Here is a 15,770-nt window from a genome sequence, read left to right as displayed (position 1 = left end):
CCAAAGCTAAAGATTTCAACATTCCCTCAGCCCCCTTTATTACAGGTCGGAAGTGTACAGGCTCCCAAATCACCTCCCAGGGATGCGGTTCTGTGGGAGGGTGTTGTCCAGCACCCAGGGCAATGGGTGCTGGTCTTTCTAATTCAGCTAAAATCGCAGTTTTCAGCAGGGCAGTTTGCAGACTGGCTGCCGAGTTCCAGGGCCATGCACTTTCCCCCCCACGGTCCGTGGGATGCATAGTACATCCCCAGCGCAAAGCACAAATCCATAAGGTAATGGTAATTCGGGTAATATGAACAATACTCCTGGACCTAATGCCAATGATCGAGCTTCAGCTGGGGTAAGGTGGAGCTGGTTGGCTCCGGCTGTCCAGATCCATGCTAGCCAGTCCACGGGTGTTTTCCTTGGGTTAGCTTGGCATCTCTCCTCCAGACCTCTTAACTCTAGGGCAGTAAACCCGGCTGTGGAGGGAGGTGGGTTTTGTGCCGCTGCAGGTGTAGTCTGTTGTTCAGTCTTCATTACTGGTGCCAAGAGAGCAGGGGGCAGGCAATCATCCTCACTATCACCTCGCCCTGAGGGGAGGGCTTGCAGGTCTGCTTGTTTCCAGACATCCCCATCCCAATCATCATCATACATGGCATAATAACCTTTAACCGGTTCTACTGTAGTAGCTTCCAACAACCTCCTCCTGCGCTCTTCAGCTTCTGCAATGATCTGGGGTTGAAGTTTTGATTCAAGCAGTCTATTTTGCATTTCTAACTGCTTACACTTTACTTCCCAAATATTCTTTCCTTTTTCCTTTTCCTCACTTTCCTTTTTCAGCCGTACATTGTCCCCTTTCAACTTGTCATACCCGTTGCTGCTCTATGACAACTGCCTAGTAGCCAGCACATAGCATCTTTCCTTTTTCCATTCTTTAACTTACAAGAAGCCCGCATCTGGCAAACTCCTGCCAAATATGATCAGCATCCATGCAGTGGCTCTCAACCCAGGACAAATCCTACTTGGGATTTCACCATCCCTCTTTCTCAAATTTTTCTCCCAGTTGTTGCCACTCAGTATCCAGTTTTTCATAGCACAGACAAACAGACATGCGAACAAGATCTTTACACTCACACCAAACTGATTGCCTCAACAGGCATGGCAAAGCACCTTGTGCTTGCCAACAGAGCGTGTCCAAGAGAGATCCCACTTCTGACACCAATAAAATGTCCCGGTCTGTTTGGATCTCTCAAATTCACAGGAAACTGCCAGATAAAAGATAATGCCTGCCAGACACACCAATTTGCAGGTGATCGTGGCTGCATAATGGCCCTTCATCTCTTCCTGGCCACCTGTCCTGCCTACCTGGTGCTCTGGCTTAGACCTAATGGTGCTGCTCCCAGCATACATCAGGGCTTAGCATGAGCTGGCTTAGCCAAAATCTAAGCACGAGTTGAGTGAACAGTCACAGAAAGGCCAGGGTCTCAAACAAAAAAAAAGAAGAAAGCAAGGGGTTATTGTTATTTATCAGAAAGTGTAGTGACAGGACAAGAGGTAACCATTTTAAACTGAAAGAAGGTAGATTTAGATTAGGTATTACAAAGAAATTATTTACTGAGGGTGGTGAGGCACTGGAACAGGTTGCCCAGAGAAGTTGTGGATGCCTCATCCCTGGAAGTGTTCAAGGCCAGGTTGGCTGGGGCTTTGAGCAACTTGGTCTAGTGGAAGGCATCCCTGCCCATAGCAAGGGGTTGGAACTAGATGATCTTTAAGGTCCCTTCCAACCCAAACCATTCTGTGATTCTATGAAGACAAAGTAAACCAATATGTAATTTCTCATTTAAGCTCGTTTCTCCTTCACAACAAAAAAGAATCACAATTGTGAGATAGTATCATACTGTAAAGAACGGAAAACCCGGCTGACTCTTTGAAAGCGTCTCCTTTGCTAACTCCGGTGGATCAGCTTAGTAAACCATCCTTTTGATCTGTATTTATCCTTCTTAACACTGGGGAGCAATACTGTTTTTCCCATAGGCTCACTGGAGTGGCAGCTGGGACACTGCTTTCCAGCAGTAGATCTCTGGCAGAACTTTGTGTCTTCTGCTTTCTCAGGTGACCGATGCCTGGGCCTTCTCAGTGCCAGCTAGCAGATTTTCCCCCCCACTGTCTACAAGAGATGCTAGAAAGCCAGGGATTTAATGCTGGCTAATTCTTACACCACATTTTCTCTGGGTGAGGCTATCTTACGCAGATACTTGGGTGAGGCTTTTGCTCAAACAATCTAACAGGCAATCTGTAACATGGCAGAGCTGTTACCCTTTTAAGCTGCTATTTACAAGTTCAGACAACTAAGTGTTTTCTTCTAATCCCATAACATAGTGCCACTGCCTGGTATGGATGGGGTGATAAGAACATTTCACTGAACTGTTCTCATACGTGTGTCCACAGCTTGGTCTGATGACAGTCACACACTGTAAAATAATCCCTCACCTCATCATCAAATCTCTCTTCTGTCCCCAATTAAGTCCCCTCTATAATTCCATTTTTTGCCATGTTGGCAACAGTATTGCTACTGCAAGTGTATAGAAATTGTAAATAACTTGCCTATTATTTTTCCTAGTCACCTTTCTCCTTGTCTCTCCTTCAGTTATGAATGCCTTGGAGAAGAGATCATCCTTGCTTAGTGCCTAGAAATTCCTTAGCTCTTAGGGGGAGCTATAGTAAATAAAAAAATGATGCTATATTCTATTTTCACTACAAAAAAAAAGAGCCCTGTTATAACCTGATTTGGTGTGATTAGACTGTAAATAGGCCATAAACAGTCAAAGGGAAAATAACCTACAGTATTCACACCCTTGAGAGACTGTGTAGTGGTAATCGCTGTTCTTCCCTGCTGTTCAAAATATTTTCCAAGTGTCCCTGAAACTGCATGGGCAGCAGAATGTGGCCCAATTCAAGGGCTTTAATGCTACTTCTAAGTAGAAATCATTTTTCTCCTAGAAATTTTCAGTGAAATAGTCTCTATTTTGCAAAAAAAAATCATAGCTATTCACTGCAAAAGCACTAGAAAAAGGCAGAGACCATCAAAAATATTTCTGACAAGTCAGTTCTGTGTTTTAAAAAATTTAGTCCAATTAAGGAAAAAGTACAAATGTTGAATTTCAAAAATAGGCATTTTCTACCTGAAGATGCCAAAGAATTTTTTCAGTGTTGGTTGCTGAAGTTAATAGGGAACATAACCTCCACTTTATTCATGGGGAAACAGAAACAGACATTTGTTTGCCTTCAGCTCATTTTTTCCCTTTTCCCCAAGAATTGTTACACTTTCCTTGCCACACAGAGAACCAGTGTTTTAAACTGGTGGTTTAGTTTACCTTTAAGACCACAAATCTTCACAGAGAGCATGGCCACCTCTGCCTGTCGTAACGCTACAGAAGAGCTCTGCCTGAGATCCGTTTCTGACCTTGATACAGGGAGATGCTGTGCTTTTCCTGCCCTTCATGGAGAGCGTCTGTTTCATCTGATATCCATGCTCAACACTTCCAGATATTTCCCCTTTATGACCTTTTATTTCTCAGCATGCTTTTGGGCTTAGTAATAGCTAAGGATATAGTTATTTACTGTTGCTCCATTAGTATCCAGAGGTCTTAACTAGGACCAGGACCCCATTGCAGTATGTACTGCATGCAGCACAATTCAAGATGTTCTCACCCTAAAAGACTTACAAATTAAATGAACAAAACAGACACAGGCTGGGAGAAAGTGATTGCATCTGTCAGTGTATTTGAGACATAGAAACTGAGCTCAGCGTCATACAAGAATGCTGCAGCAGAGGAAGTCTGCGGAAAATTTCAAAAGATCAGGCTAAATTCATGTCGCTAACAAAGTCATTCTCCCTGAGCAATCACTCAGCTCTATGTGGCACAATTAAGTACTCTCTGGCCTCCAGAGAGCACAAGCATGACTCTCTAAACTGGTGATTAAGGCGTTCACCTGAGAGGGGCAGACATGTTTCAGGCCTTTTTCCAGTGCATGTGCAATGTGAAAGAGTAAGCGTTCATCAGTGCAGGCTTTTCCCCTCCCAAGTCACTGTTCCTGAGTGCTAATTTACGAAGTTGTGCTTCGCCTTTCTGGTCCAAAGAATACTTAAATAATCAGTTCAAAAGGATATAGTCAATGCGAGACTCTCTCACTCCAGAATAACCAACAGCACACGGAAAGAGCCTGCTGCCTCCTCAGATACAGATTCAGGTTCTCTCAGTGAGTTAAAGCACTATCTCTCATCTTCTGAGATGGCCTGAACACGGAGCTACTGCGTTGAAAAAGGCCACTCCCTGCTTTTTGTCATCTGTTGCTTATGGGCTATGTCTTGTCTGTGCATAGGGGTTGGTGTAAGAACCAAAGGTAAAGTTCAGCGCAGGCTAGAAAGAAGTGCTTCGTAGTTTCATGTTTATGACTAATCCAGTATGATGGCAGACCGCTGCCAGAAGTGGTGGTCCCATCTCCCTCACCTTGCCTTCCCCAGCCTCCAGGCAGCACATTGACATCACATTGCTTACGTCAGATCTAGCAATGACCTGAGTATGGGGCTTGTCAGTCAGATCAACTTGTTGATTTGACAGAAAATTAATCTTTTTTTAGAGGTGGGGGCATGGTGCCAATGACTACCCTGTGGACACTCAAATCGCTATCTCCAAGATAAAGGCATCAGTAGGACTCTACCTCAGTGGGAATCCTCAAATATACCAGTGTAAGTGGTAAGACCAGTAAGACTCCACCTTAAGACTGGAGCAGACCCAGTCTTTGGCATTTCTTACTGATTTTATAAAGAGATTCCCCATTCATTGTGGTGGTGTTAGGACAGTTACATAAGGAAGCCAGGTACCTAACAGCGAACTGCAGGATCGGTAGGCAGGCGAGTCCCTAAAAGCTAGATATGCTGCACTGAATTTGACAGTACCTAGATCATCTTTTGGATCTGGGTCACACTGTGATGGTGCATGTGGTTTCAAATATAAATACAAGCCATCACATGGATGGGGCATACATTCCTGGCAAAACTGGCAGCTTTACCTATGTTTTTCTGTTTGAGAAATTATTCATAAACAATCAGATTGGTGCTGGCTCTGTGTGGCAGATTGCACTCGAGCATGCGGCAGCCTTCTAGCTGAAAGCTAGGCTAAATCACCCACTGGAAGTACAAGCCTTCTTTACCATTTAACACTTCCTTAGCATTTAACAGCGAAACTGAGCAAAGCACCAGCTTTTATTTTTGCTTTGTCCTACTCACTCTCCCAAGGCTCAAAAGATTGCAAATGCCTCTGGAGTATCAAAGCTTCAAATCCAATGTAGACTGGTTATTATTCCCTTCAGCTGTGAGCATGGCAGTCACGGAGATGGGATGAATGCTCCTAATCTAGATCATTTAAAAACAGAGTTTAGTATAAATTCTGTCACTTTGTAACCTGACTTTTAGTTTGGAAAGTAGTCGGCTGACAACACAGGGCAATGCAATCCCCTATGCCTCTGCTGGACTTGCGCATGATAAGAGATCATCTTGTAACCTCACGGTGCTGGCTGGAATGGGAGGGCCATTGTGATTTTAGGTGAGATTATAGACAACTGGCAGAAAAACCTGCTCTGAGGGAAATGTCTTGCCAAGATTTATGCAGGCAGTGACAGGATTAGAGAGATACTGCATGTGGCACATTACAGTGGACACACGAAGAGTCTCCTGTTCCCTTATTCTACCACACGGACTGAGTTACACACTCTAAAAATCATGGTCCTTGCACGAAGGAGCAAAAGAAAATACTGTTTGGCTTAAATATATTCCTGCTTGTGACTGTAAATTAAATCTGTTCTCTTTCATATTTCTTTTGTTCTGCTGCTTTTATCTTTGTGGAAATTTTCCTTGGTGACTCCTCTTTCATCAGTCTGGCCCTAACAGGTGAAAATCATAAACTCTTTTAATGTCACAAGCTCTAGGAACACGTCCTTGGTATCTTCCTATCTTGGCTGGCAGCAACGTGGAGTTACAGAACCCCAACTAGAGCGCACTGGTACATTGGCTTTTCCTGCCCTCTCCTGCGCAATTATTTTGGGGAAAGCTATGAATCTAGGCCACAGAAACTATATTCATAACGTGCTATTTAAGCCTCTCACTCAGGTTCTTTCCTTGCAGTGGGAACTGACATACTGTCAAAGTTGACAGCACTATGCCAGTTCATTGCACCAGAAGACCTGGCCTTTTCTTTCCTCCCATCTCCTGAGCTTGGCTGCTCCCATTGTATGAACACTGGCTCACTCCTCTCCTTAATAAAATCTCCATGCTCCATATGCTCCCTCAGCCGCACTTTGATTAGTGCTCTCAGAGTCTTCCTCACTGCTGACGTCGAGTGCATGCACAGCTCTGTAATGTCCCGACAGCCCTTTTCAAACACTGGCTTTTAATCAGGTGCTCTGTTTTACCAGCACTTCCTTCTCTCACAGGGTGCCTTTGAAGCGAGGCTGCCGATAGTGGTGGGGTTCCTTCTCTGCTGCCCTTTTTTGTTGTTTCCATACAGGATTCTAGGACAGAATTTCATAGCTTTTCAGATGCTCTGATTTTTTTTTTTCCCTGTGTCGTGATCCTAATTTTCTTCAGGATTTCTTCTTCCTCTCCTGGGAAATTTGTCTCTATTTCTGGCATCTGTCCTTCCTAACCCTTCCCACTTTTTTTCCCTTCCAAAGACAGGGGAAAAGAATCCATTTAATATTTTTCTGTAGTAACGTCTATCTCATCTGTCAATAAATTACCCTTTGCCATCTCTGGGAGACCCCTTTGTCTCCCTTCACTGACCTTATTCTGTACCTTGCCGTTTTTTTTTTTAAGGGAGGATGCAATATCCCTGGGCTGTCATTCCATGAAGAACAGCTGTCATTCCTCCCATAGTGTATGCGTATGTGTTTGAGGAGGGAGGGGAAAGGGAGGGGGGAATTAGGGGAAGACAGGGAGCTGCCATTGGGAAATACGATCGTCCTATTCACAGTGGTGAATGTTTTTTCATTCATGATATTCACCTGCTATTCTGCATCTTTCTTGCAGTGGTTTTAGACATTCATTTTCTGATTAACAGAAATCTAGCAGTCATATATCTGGAATGTAACTACAAGAATATTTATTAAACACAGTTTAAAAAGTCATTATGTATGCATTTTATAAATTTCTAATTTCTTCACAGTCTCTGCAACTGTGAATGCTATCTCACTGTCAGAGCTGCAGTCTGATACTATAAGAGTGGGATTCAGGAATCATATCTGTGGCTAAAAACCACATGACTTTTCCATGTATTTTCAATGTTACAAATTGAAATGCTCACTGAGAGGATTAAAGAGCATGGTATAGTCCTGCATGCTGTGCAGACCTGCATGAAGAAGAGACAGACCCATGAAGCCAACAATTCCTGCCCTTTCCTTACTCCTCATTGCGCTGTTTGAAGGACTGCAGACTCCCAGGGAAGTCATCACAGAGCATTCCCTGTGTATCTCATGGTCCAAGGGCTGCTTTGTGCTGGTCACACGTAGCACAGCTACAAGTTCCCTTCTTCCTGCCCCTGCTGCCCCGCACAATCTAACCATAGATTAGTACAGTTTGGAAAAGCAAATTCTGGCTTTGATCAAATTTTACCAGTATCTTTAAAGAAATAAAAGAACTAAAAGAAATCCATTGAAGATGCCCTCACCTCTGTAGCATCTGGTAATTACACTTCCTAATGCATTTATTCTCACAATATGGATGTGAAATAAGGAAATGCAGTTATTATCTATGATGCAGGTGTGCATTAGAGACACACCAAAGTGACCTGAAGGTACAAAACATAGCACATGCTGGGGCCCTCATTCTCCAAGCATCCGAGTCAAAAACCTGCTGGAACACACTACGACTCTTGTTTGATCCACCCTTGGGGCTTCCTTTGTTTGGAAACCAGCAACAGGCGCCATGTGTCTGTCACAGGACAGACCCAGGCATGGCCAAACCAAGGGCATTCCCCTGGACCTGCGAGCTCCGAGGTCTTCCAAGGCCCCAGATTAGCCAACGCTAGAGAGACTGAAGAGCTCATGCCAAATCAAAAGGGTTGTCTAGGTGTGACGTATGTATCAAACTCGTCACTTCTTTGTCCTGTGCTAGCAGGACATCATCAGAACATCTTTTCTCTTAAAAGCACTATACTACTTATTTTACAACTGCTTTGTGACTGACGTCCGCTCCGGCCCTTTCTCATCTGACAGCTCTGACTCACAGTCTCTGTTGGATTTAGCTGCCGTAACTGAAAAGGTAACCCATCTCCACAGCTAGAGGTAATAAAATCTTTAGCCACCACAGCAAAATGCATTGATATGATCTTGAATTAAATCGCTCACTTCTGCAGTTCTCAGTCCAGGATATCAGAGTAAATTGGTATCAGTTGAAATCAGATTTACATTAGTGCATCAGGCTACGAGCTGGAACAGTTAGCAGTGGACACACTATTCATTCCGCCACCTCTTCTTTGGGTTAGCTACCTCCAGCACGTTAGTAATGCAGGCAGCTGAAGACGGTAATATCTCAAACTTCTCCAGGATGAATCATTAGGGCTTGGGAACCACAGCCCTTACTTCCCTGGGAAGTAAGATCACAGTGCTGGAAACAGTCTCGTGCCTTCAGGGACTAAGGCTCTGTCTGCATATGGAAACAGAGTTTTCAAATGTGTCCTCCTACTGGTAACACCAACCCTGCTCCAGCACCAGGAACAATGCTGGGAGTCTACTGAAGAATGGCTCCTGGCTACTGCCATCTTCAGGACTATCCCATGTTAATTATTCAGGTCTTTTGTAAAAAGACACCTGTGGCAACTGGCAGAGTATCTGCACAAACATTACCAGCCTTGAGGCTGAGAAACTGTTAAATAGCCTTAGTAATAGAATATTAAAACCTTGATGATGAGTGAGCGTGGGTGGAATAATTGCCTGCTCAGAAAGAGGTGCCTTTTTCTCATTCTATGCCTGTAGTTGAATCTTATCTCCTGGATAAATAAAAACAAACCTCCCCAGTTATTATTGTTCTTGTTCACCTTTTGACTCTTGATTAGATTTACCACAGATACATCCCTTTGGCAATGAAAGTGGAATCAACACATTTCTGATGCACTCCAGTGGAATTCTCACCCCTGCTCCACCTCAGATGTCAAGCTCCTCGTTTTCTGAATGGCTGTTAATTACCCGTCCTTCTAGCTCATGTCTGAGATACACCTTTCTGAGTGATCACTCCCTCTGATCAACAGACTGTTCTGTACCACTTTAGAGTCTTTATCTTATTTTTAATCCTCAGCACTTGGAGCCAAACCTGATACCTCTCTGAAGAGAGAAACTCATGGTGATAGCTGCCTCACTCGGGCTGCTTCTCCTTTCTATGTTTTTCAGTGTTTTCCCAGATGAGGCCCCAGGATTATTGCAAACCAGTCCCAGGAAGAAATGCTGCTCAATTAGGCGAAAAGAAACTCGAAGGAAAAAAGGAGTAGAGCCAGCAAATTGCTTGAGATAACAATCTCCCCCCACCCGTGTGTCTCTGTAACTAAGAGGATTAGCTGAACTTTCTGTGTCACACCAAAACTGACAATAAGCAACAGTGACTTCCCCCCGCTGGCACTTGTACCTTCACATGTTTCATTTTCTTGCCCATACTACTGCCTTGCCCCTTGCTGATTGTATGACAAACTTGAGGATGAACATGATGGCTCTTTCCTTTCCTTCAAGATTTATGACTCAAAGCCAAACAAAACCCAACTCTAGTTATTACATGCTCTGTTTCCTCCTAACAACAACTCACTTTTAACAGTGTAAGCTAACCAAGGAAAGATGGAAATATGGTCTACTTGATCCCACCTGATCTATCTGCTGTTTTGCAGAGACACAAACAGCAGCCTCAGGTCTGCTACCATGGGAGTAGGCATAAAGATGTCCCTTGGGAGCAGGACCAAATCTACAGAATATATAAAGCAGAAGTCCCATCAAAATTCAGAGTGACTAAGGCTCCATGTAGATACAGCACTGCTAGAAAGGAGCTGGATGTTTATTCCAGGTAAAGATTTATCATTGTGTGGTCGGAGGACTATCCAGGGTACTTTTGCAGGGAAGGGAAATCAACTTCGGTAAAGGACTCTGTTGCTAATTATGGAATCAGCCCCATGTACCTCTGACAACGGCATACACATGGTGAAAAGAATGTAGCTTGTGGTTGAAGATGATCAAACATCAAATAACTCCAGTTCCTACAGTAAACCAATTCCTTTTTGCTGAGCTGTGGAGAACATCACTTTAAACCAGGTGAGCAACTCCTTTCCATGAGCCTGCTGCAGAACTTGTATGAAGAGAGGAAGTTTGTTCTAGAAGACAAGACAAGACAAAGGAGGAGTATTCTCCCATCAACACATGCTCCCTGCCCTTCTCCGGCCCAAGTTTCCACGGAAGACCACAGCAGAAGGTGGTGGAAAGACAAAAGGTGAATGTCTGTGACACCTGAAGGGCCACATGCAGGCACACTGAGCAAGTAAGCAGCTGTGCCACAGTAAGGAAGGAAGCAGAAAGCAAGGGGACACAGGAGAAGCAGAAATATTTTCCCATTGATGTAAAGTAGATACCAACACTTAAAAAAGGAGTGTTGTGATAAAACGAATTGGGATGTGGGACTCAGGTGATTGCCACCAGAGTAGGGATTGAGGGAAAATGCTGGCAGAGCAAAGTCTGCAAGAAGTATTGCGGTTGAGTCATAAAATGCATGGGATTTGCCAGTTTTTGTGAAGTGTTTTACTGAACTAGGCATCTGTGCTGCGTACTGTCTCATTGAGACACAACTCCCTGAACCTAAATTAAATCACTATGGCATTTCTGCCATGTTAAACGGCGTGAGCAGGTACTCTCAGGCCACATAAATTCAGCAAAGTAGTGGTTTGGGGGTCCCCGTACAGCTTTATTTGCAATCAAAGGGTATGGTGTTGTGGGGGAGAAATACCTCCAGACAGATTTAGACTTTTACTCCAAAAATCTGTTCAGATGGAGGCATTATAAAAAATGCCCAGTGTGTTGCCATGGGGTAAGACTGCCTTGTCACTCTGTAGCAACCCCTGTCTCGCCTATATGGAGCAACAGTTTTAGTTCAAAGGGATCTAGGTCCATTCTCTTTCCCCATTTACATGAAATGGGACTAGAGTGGAGCGTGGCAGCCTTTTAACAGTGCCCCACAGCACTGCAAGAGTTCAGCCTAGAGAGTGAAGGACACCGTGTCCAATTGAAATTACAGAGGAATTTAGGGTAGGCAGAATGTAATTACACAATTGGAATTTAAACTGTGAAATTAAAAGGAAATATTCAAGGATGAAGGGGCAGAGAGAATCCCTAATCTCCAGCCAGGCTAGGCTGTGTGCCAGAAAAGTCCCTTTCTGAAGAGGGAATAAGCAAAGGGCCTGTCCTGGAAGAAAGGGAGGTAGAGAATAAAGACAATGTTTTCAAAAGCACCCTAACTCCAGCTGTGTGTTTGTTTCATAGGCTACGTCTATTCTACAGAAAACCTTGCGGTTGCTGAAAGGTGTCAGATGTGTCCCTCTTGGCCCCTTCTTCACTGAGGTCAAAAACAATTTGGTTCCTCATGTAAGCAGCACCAAAGCATTCCCAAGGTCTACAGCAGAAAGCGTGCTGTACGTCTGGTTGAAAAAAGGAGTTCAGCCCCCTTTTTCATATAGGCACAAAGCAGAGTTTGTCCTTCTATATGGGGTCTGCCAGATTGCAGCCACTCTCGCTGTAATATCTGAGCGTTTCCCAAGTCTTAGTTAATAATCTTCAGAACAAAAAATATTATGTATTTTTAAGGATTCCCTTGTCGTAAGGGGAGGCAGAGAAAACCACTGAAAACAGTCCTGTGGCAGTTTTGAGTGGCAACTTGAATCAGGCTATTGCAAATCCCAGCCCCCAAGAGATCTGAATCAAGTTGTAGGACCCCATTGTCATCCCTCTCAGAGCAGAGAGAAAGGTAAAGATGGAGCCACCCTTGTGGATCTCTGCGAGAGGAAAGACAACAACCTGAACAGGGTCTTTCAATCAAGGCACAAGAGAGAGAATTGGGGGCTCCTCTTCTTGGGCTGCCCAGCCACACATGCAACTGAAGACAAGTTATTTAATTTCTCTACCTTAGTTTACTATTGCTAAAAAAGCACAGTGATAATTTCCTGAATCTTCTAAGCTGGTGATTTGTAAGAGGTAATTGATTAAAATTGGAAGGCGCTCAGATGCTGCATTGATGACAACCATTGAAATGCACACAAAAAATTGAGCTAGAAAAAGTAAGTGCACCCAAAGCAGCAGAGAGTGAGAAGCAGATTGAAAAACCCACCTGAAAAGATAAGTGTGCTTTTAGTGATTACCTGTCCCTTTCCTGAGGATGTGTGAAGGTTCTGAATTACAGGTATTTTTAAAATATGAAAATGAAAACTGTGTTTCTTTTCATCTGTGCTCCATTTCTTGTCTCCAAAAAAGCAGTTAGCTGCACCTGGGAGGGGCAGAATATTATGAGATGGTATAACTTTCCTGCTACCGTTTCATTAGCTGGGAGATTCAGAGGATCTGTGACAACTCTCAGAAATAAGAGATTCGGGCTCATCCTTTCTCCAATCCAGAGACAACAAAAGAGGGACAGAAACAGAGCTAGAAAGCAATCTGGTCAAAGCAGCCAGAGGAGTGTGTAGGTGAAAATAACAGCCTATATATGCAATGGACAGTCTCCATTCCTCTTCTGCTGTTGGTAATCAGCGCTCACAAGGCACGTAGGAAGGAGCTCTGATGAGGGGGCAGAGCATAATACTGGAAAGAGAAGGTACTAGAGGGTCCCAAGCCTCGGGGGCGAGGGTGGACTGTCTCCTCCACACTTGGGAAGAGGGGGAGGGCAGGGAGCAACACAGGAGAGAAAGGAAAAACAGCTTTGTGGTTCAAGTACTGAACTGCACAGCCTCAGAGCACCTAGACCCAGGTCCAGGTCCCACTAATGTCTCTGCTGTGACACTGGAGGAACTATGCATAGTCTTTATATTGCTTTTCTTCACTTCCTCCCTCAATCAATGAGCTACTAATCCTATTTTTCCCTCGTTCTTTGCCTGCCATCTCTCTAAATTGCAAGCTTTTTGAGACACGGACTGTCTTTTGCTGTTCATATCTGTGGCATGTAAAAAAAAGAGACATAAAAAAATGAATCTCTTAACTATTACAGAGACTGTAACAGAGACACTGCTGGTCTCTCTGTAAGGGTGTGTATTACACATGAAAAATGGTAAACAGACAGAGACATGAAGGTAAGTTTAATTAAAGGTGAGACAATCCGAGCAGTCTGAAAGTGAAAGGAATGGAGAGGTTTGGGGAGGTATGCACAAAAGCGTAAGGGGCAAAGAACCACTGTTTTGAGGTGGAAGTCTCCGTTGCAGTACCTGGAGGACAAAAGGGAAAGCTGAAGCAAACATGACTCTAGAGGAGAGAAATCTGATGGGAAGAAAACATGACAGAGAGAAGGGACATTGTGCGAGAAAAGAAGCATCTGGGATTCGCATCTGAGCGGCACAGTGGAATTGGAGCAGAGCAGATAAGTTTGCTCTTAATTTCTCTATACACTAGAGCTGTGTGAGGAAAATGGCAATTTCCTTCCCAATGTGCTTACTTAAATACTGCAATTTGTGTTTCTTTTGCCCCCTGCCTCCCCATCTTAAAAAAAAAAAAAAAAGTCTCTGAAACACTACCAAATTAATTCTAGCAGGAGATAGAAAATTCAGAAAGTAATATAGCCATCATAGAAAATTTGGGGTTACAGGCACAAGTAGAGCAGGCCAAGGAGGTCTAGGAATCAAGGAGGTATCTGGATCAAAATCAAAACAACAGACACAGATATACTGCAGAGCTTTAAAAGATCCTGAAATACTATTTCTTCCCTTTAAAGGTGTGTTGATTTTGAACACTGTATTGTTTTTCACTGCCAGAAAATATTTGTAAAGCAAAATCCCTGTGAGAGGTGATTCTATGAGGCTGACAAGTCCAGTCAGAAAACAGAAACACGGCATCCCGCAAGGCACTCGCCGCTTTCGGCTCTGTTTCAGCAGAGGATGTAAGCGTGTTCTTAACCACCAGTGTGAGTGAGCCCAGTCTTGATCACTGCAGCCAAACTCAGTTTCTCACTTAAGTCTTTTTGTCAAATGAATCTAGAGTGTTCAGCTTCTCATAGGACTAAGCTTTGTATCATCTTTGTGTCCAATTATGTCAAATTTCAAGTATTTCCAGCAAGTTGCTCACGAGTAAGACACCAGTCAGGCACTGTGGGGCAAGTAACATCAAATAGTAAGTTCGCAGAAATCACAAGCTGTTTGCAGGCAACTCACAACTGAAATAGAGGTAAAATTTATCTGATAAATTATTCATCACTAATGATTTGGCCAGCTTTCCTGGATATATAGCCACAGGGATGTATGACACCTTGGGGAAGGCATCAGATAGAGATGCATTCAAACTAAACTAGAGAAGAGCATGCAGACATAGGTCCAGAGCAATCTTTAAAAAGAGAGGGAGAGCAGCTGTGTGGCCAAACAGAATGAAGTTCTCTTTATAGCCGGTCAATTAGAAAACACAGAGCAGGTTAGTAACTACCAGTAAAAAACCTAATAACTATTTGTTTTCAGGCAGCTTTTCTTTGGTAGCTGTGTGTTCTAGCTAACTGTGCAGAAGCGGAGCAAGAGCAAACGCTAAATCAGGTGTGGTAATGGGAGCAAATTCTTCCTGGTGAGAAGCTGCTACTATCAGGGAAGAGGTTACTAGGAAGTAGCATGCAGAACTGAGAAGAGTCTATGGGTGAGATGGGGAGATACGTGAGAGAATATTCAGCATAGGCAGGATTAGAGCTGTGCAGAGTCTTAATCCAGGCAGCCCTTTCTCTACACCTTTATCTGTCATGGTGCAGCCACTGTGTGCTGCAGTGCTGGTATAACCTGGCCATAAAACTGGATTAACTGGCCCGCGAGGATCACGGCTGAACAGAAGAGGAGCACAACAATATGCCTTTGTTTACATGTTCACTTCTGTGAGTTAAGCACAGATCTTTGTGAGACAAAGTGCTTAATTACTGGTATGGAATATCATCAAATGAATGTGCAAGAGTAGAATTAGTGTTAGGGGAAGGTTTTTGCTCTTTCATAGCGCAGTCCATTTCTACTAATGTTTTTCTGCAGTATCAAGAGGTTATTTTATAGTATGGAAAAAAAATCCCATTACCAGAGGCACTTATTTTTAAATAAAAATGTCAAAATTACCTTTCTGATTCAGCCCTTGGAGAGAAACCCTGCTGTCTCTCTCCCTCCCTCAGCCTTTCCTTTTTGGCTCTTCCCTGCCAATGAAAAAAATCTAGCGACTGCCTCTGATACGACTTGTAATTTCTTCAGCAACAGCATGCAAGAACAGATCCTTGCCAGTTTCTTTTATTCCACAAGGTTTTGATCCCCAGAAGAAAATCCAGGTTGGACTCTGACCCATAGAAGTTAATGACTCTTGGAAAACACTAAGATCGAGCCCTTAATGAACGCTGTTCTATACCACCTTCTGTTTCTTCTTTTTCTTTTTATGGATGTACATTACGAAGCTCAGGGATAATGTGTATTTATGTAATATATTCAGGTTAAGAATATAAGCAAGTTTTATTTTTACTCTGCCAAATTTGTCAAGAATCAGCAAAGTTTTGCCACTCTGCCTGT

Source organism: Mycteria americana, chromosome 1 (genome assembly GCF_035582795.1).
Source record: "Mycteria americana isolate JAX WOST 10 ecotype Jacksonville Zoo and Gardens chromosome 1, USCA_MyAme_1.0, whole genome shotgun sequence".
Classification (NCBI taxonomy): domain Eukaryota; kingdom Metazoa; phylum Chordata; class Aves; order Ciconiiformes; family Ciconiidae; genus Mycteria; species Mycteria americana.
This window is presented reverse-complemented; position numbering follows the sequence as displayed.